Source organism: Tiliqua scincoides, chromosome 5, assembly GCF_035046505.1.
Source record: "Tiliqua scincoides isolate rTilSci1 chromosome 5, rTilSci1.hap2, whole genome shotgun sequence".
NCBI lineage: Eukaryota > Metazoa > Chordata > Lepidosauria > Squamata > Scincidae > Tiliqua > Tiliqua scincoides.
The window spans coordinates 89,653,649-89,658,656 of record NC_089825.1 but is presented as its reverse complement, the minus strand read 5'-3'; the positions used below and the strand labels follow the sequence as shown (position 1 = coordinate 89,658,656).

Below are 5,008 nucleotides of genomic sequence, written 5' to 3'. Positions count from 1 at the left end.
TAGACCGCAGATTGGGAACCAATGTTTGGGAACCAATGCTGTATACCTAAGCTAGTCACAAAGATAGGCTGCTTCTAGTTCCTGCCATCCAACACACCTGGGTTCAGTTTTGTGGATACACACACGCACAAATCCCTGCCGGTGGCAGCTGATGAGTGGATGCACCTGATGGCAGAGTTTAAGATGGCACCAGGCTCCTTATCTAGCATCTGTATAGTTGTCAGATTGCAATCAGGCATTTGGGTTGAGAAGCGATGTGCAGACATAGGGCCCAATCCTTGCTAATTTTCCAGCCCAGCACCAATGCAACTACAATGCAGCCCCTTGAGGGCACCTCCTTGACTGCCCACCACCACCACACCATGCAGCGCATGCCTCATTGGCACAGCTCCATCAGCGCTGAAAAGCTGGGTAGGATTGGGCCCCAACTGGGAGAAACCAGAGGTCAGAAAAACTGGATAAAGTGGACTAGCTACAACAGATTCCTGAGATCCTTTTTTATGAGTAGTTATTGTATTTAGATTAATCCATTGTAATTAGACTATAGTCTTATTTATTCTTAGTATTTCATGTTGACAAGAGCCTATGTTAGGATGCTGTGATGGGTTGTCTGTAGGCTCAGTTGTATATGATGGATGTATTGACATTTTTATGCTGTTTGGCTACTGTTACCCTGCACATTCCTGATCTTGTCTGATCTTGGAAGCTAAGCAGGGTCAGGCCTGGTTAGTACTTGGATGGGAGACCACCTGGGAATACCGGGTGCTGTAGGCTTAAACCATAGTCTTCCAAGACTGAAGGTTGCCAACCATTGGTGGCTGTAATAAAACAGAAACTGAGCATCACCTAGAAAGTCAGGGGGAAACTTGCCGAGAGGTGGGGATAGAGGAGGGTTAGGGCTGCGGGCAAAGAGATTGTGAAGATGAGATGGGGAAGCCAAGCATTGAAGGAAATGCAGACATGGCTATGATGCTAAAGGGATTTAGAGGAAGGGAGGAAGCTCCTTCCCCAAATAGAGATGGAGGCTATTCCAGATATATAGAACAGCATGGCAGAAGGGGGGGCAAAGGAGGGTCAGTAATGAAAGACAATAATCTATGGAACAAAGAACGCAAGGACTATAAGAGGACCTCAGGCAGGAGATACAGGCATGAGCAAGTGGCTTTAGACATTAGGGTTATAAATCTGAAATAAAGACAAATGGACATGAGCAAGCAGGGTGGTTCCATTCTAGTTCACAGTATTTCCTTCACATTTAGCACAATCTGCCCACTTCTATTACTCCTAATAAGGATTGAAGGCCCTTGTTAGACCTTTATTGATGTCTTGCAAGTCTTGTCACAGGTATCTTTGATGTCATCAGCAAGGTCTATGGTTCTTGGCAAAGGTTGTGGCTTGTGCAGGGGAAATGAGTCCACCCACACAACACACACACACACACCTGCCCTTCCCTACTACCCCTGCAGAATTAATATGACATTGGCAATGAATGGTTTTGGTAATGTCACAGCCTACGTACAGCCTCTGCGTGGTTCTACACATACAACCCAGAAGTAGCCCCCTCCCCCAGAGCCCCTGCATGTCCCCTGTTGGCAGATTTAGTGCTGCCACTGGGATTGGGAATACAGGGGTGCATGTGGTACAGGTGTGTGTGTGTCTTCCCATGATACCTGGGAAGACAGGTATCTTCCCAGATGCCTGGGAAGACCTGGTTAACTTCCCATGATACCTGGTGGTACCCAAATCAACACAGAAGTGTAGAAGTATTCAGAACCTGTAAGCACTTTAGACTGTGTGTGTGTTCCATGCAGCGGGGAATCAGTTTGCCAAGTGTTCAGAAAAAAAAAATGACCTAACTTGTTTGTCTAATAGCAGTTTTACCTGCAGAAATCAGCAGGTAACGCTTGTTGTCGTAGACTTGGGCTCACTCCCAGGGTTTTGGGGTGCTCAGAGTTGTTGGTTCTGAACCCTAGAGCCCTCAAAGATCCCTGTTCGGTAGTACTGCCACCACCCTGTAAGAGCCAGTGTCTCAGTCCAGGGAAACCGAGACCCTCTATGCTTAACTATATCCCTTGTAGGCACTGAGCACTTCCTTTATTTAAAGTCTCAGTCCTCAAGTTACTAGTCCACAAAGAGGATTTTTGCTAGCTTGCTGAATAGCTAGGCAGGATTCTGACCTTTGTCCCCAACAGACAATGAACCAACATGGTAAAAGGGTTTTTACTTTATTAAGTACAAGGGTTACAAAAAGTTACAAAAGGCAGCAAATGCTAGAGGCATAAAAACTTCTAGGAAACATATTAGCATAAAACAATAAAACTAACTGGCTATCTCTATTATTCTATAATTCTCACCTGGGTCAGCCTCTTTTGTAGATCCTCAGCTCCCAGTTTACCTGTGAGGCCACATGGTCCTGGCGGGGCAGGATGTGCACCCACCACCTATCTCACCAAGAGACAAAGACCAAAGACGAAGACAAAAGGCAAAAGACACCGCTTTGGGCTTTGTTCTTATTCTTCTCAACCAAGAGGATGGTGTGACTCTCTACTCATTTTAAACTGCCCAATCAGAACTCTTGGGGACAGAATCTTCTCGAAGTGGGGCTGGATGCTAGTCCTCCTAGTTCTCCCCCTCCCCACTGGAGACTCATGGCGCCTCTCTGTCTGCTGAGGTGCTACACCATCACCTTCCATGGAGTTGTAAATTCCTTTCAGCTAGGATTGCAAGCCCCTTGCAAACCCCTTCTGTGTTACTGGGTTACTTTGGTTCAGGCTTTGCAATGCTACTAGGCCTGAACTGCACATATTCATGGCACTTGTCATGGCATGCAGTGACACAAGATCACCTGCTAATCTCTGCAGATGGCACCAAGCTAAAGGCAGAAGAGCAGAGGCAAATTAAAAGGTGACAATTCTATTAAGAATTCAGGATCAGGCTCTCTGGTTCCCCTGCTTGCATCCAAATGGTCTGGGTCTGATCCTGGCTGTGTACGCTAAAGGGTTTGCAAAGGCCCAAAGACCAAATGCATCATATATGGGCACAGAAGTCAAGACTGAGCCTGTCCACCATGAAGCTACTAGAAGCCTACCTTGGTTTAGACAAGTGACTTTTAAACTTTTGGGTCTCCTTAGCCCTTTATACTCCTAAAAAGAATCTCAAGGAAACTTGTTGGCACATACACAGAGTTTCAGGGAGCCCCAGAGCCCCTGCACATGCACGGAGTGGTGCAGCACCAAGCTCAACACTAAATACCAGCAAAGAGCTGGAACAGGAAAGGAATGAGGAAGGAGAGCCACAAACAGGAGCACACTTTGAGAAATGCTGGTTTGGACTGTTCTTCAGTCTACCTAACCTTCTTCACAAGGTTGTTGGGAGGATAACAGGAAGAAGACCACATATGGAAGATGGGTGGAAATAAATGGACAGGCCTCAGCTCAACTTGTCACCAAGCTCCAGGCCTACAAATGCAACTATAACATGGTCAGAAGCCCCCACTGAGGAGGAAACTATTGGGGCCGGGAGAGGGAGGGAGAAAGCCATGATTGGGGAAAGAGTTAATCACTTTTCTTGTGCACTGCACTTTCTACTAAACTAGAAAATCACTCTTTCCATGTCAAACTTTGCAAAGGAGATGGAGGCCTTAGGACCAAGCTGCAGTACTCTGCAGTCGAATGATCTCTTTGCCACTGAGGGAGGGCGGGGCTTTGTAAAAGCATGGGGCATAGGAGAGCCTAACTCTTCCTTGTCAGAACTGTGGTGTAGCTAGCAGAGTGGGGTGCCAAGCTGGAAGGGGGTTCCTCATGAGGCCCAGCCAAGACGGCAGTGGTGGAGGAAGCAGCAGCCGCACCAGCCTTGGTCACAGGTATGTAGAGGCCTCCTCCTCCTTGTCATGTTTTGGTGGCTTTGTGATCTTGCTGCTTCTCCATGCCTTCTCATTTGGAAGCTCAACAAGATGTCCACATCCCCAGCTGTTTTTCCTGTTTACTATTGTCCTGGACTAGGACTGCTGGCAAATCTTGGCGGTCTAGCTGGACAGAGCCTGGCGGTGGGTCTAGGCTTCTGTACAGAGTAGAGAGGACTGATGCTCCTGCAAGAGAGTAAATAAGGAGAGCAGATCATCCTGTTTCACAAAAGACCGCCTTGTGTTCCTCAAAACTGCAGACTGGGGTGAAATTCTCCTTCTCACATCCTCTCATTTCCTCATATCCTGAGTCCAATGACATCCTCTCCACTGGCCTAATGGGAGACCCACTGGATATGATTACTCATTACGAATCCAATTACAGCAAATGTGAGATTAAGGATCTATTTTTTTTCTACTTTTCCCCAAAAAGCAATAAAACTGCCAAAGAGAGAGTTTCCAAGCCCTGTCCCTCTCCCATTTACTCTTCCTCCCCCTTCCCAAGCCGATATTAACCTCTTGCTCCTCTCTAGCTTCTACAGTTAATATTTTTGCCTCCTGCAATAACCATAAATTGGCCTGGCTTCCGGGGGTGGGGGGGGGAGAGACATATTATGTGGCCAGGCTTATATGCAGGACTACTTTGAGCAGATTGCCCATTCCAGATATGCTCCTGGTCTCTCTCACATCTTGTACATGTGGATGTGCTCACTAACTGCCTGTCTCAGTCTTCAAGGGATATGTATTGCTGGAGTAAAGGAAAATGCAATTTTAAGGATATTTAGGAAAGGACTGAAAATAAAGGCACAAGTCCTCATCCCTTTATGGTGAAGAAGTGCAGTCCGTCCAGGCTCAAAGGCAGACTCCATTCTCAATTATTTCATCCACCATTAGAAGACGTTGAGCAAATTTGATCTCTGCCACCCTGTCTGCAAAACAGTATTGTGCAATGGGGAAAAAATGTGCAATATGATCAACAACCATAAATGTCTCTGTGTGGGCAGCTATGTTGCCTTCGTTCCTTGCGGGGTCACCCCCTCAAGCAGCTGGCGCTTCTTGCAATTGGGGGTGGTCAATTAAAATTGTTGTGCGCTGCTTAGAAATGGT

General features: G+C 46.8%; 1 pseudogene; it reads left to right on the top strand.

Annotated features, from left to right (window-relative positions):
* Window positions 1-660: 660 nt before the first annotated feature.
* Window positions 661-774, top strand: LOC136654617 (5S ribosomal RNA; annotated as a pseudogene).
* The last annotated feature ends 4,234 nt before the right edge of the window (window positions 775-5,008 follow it).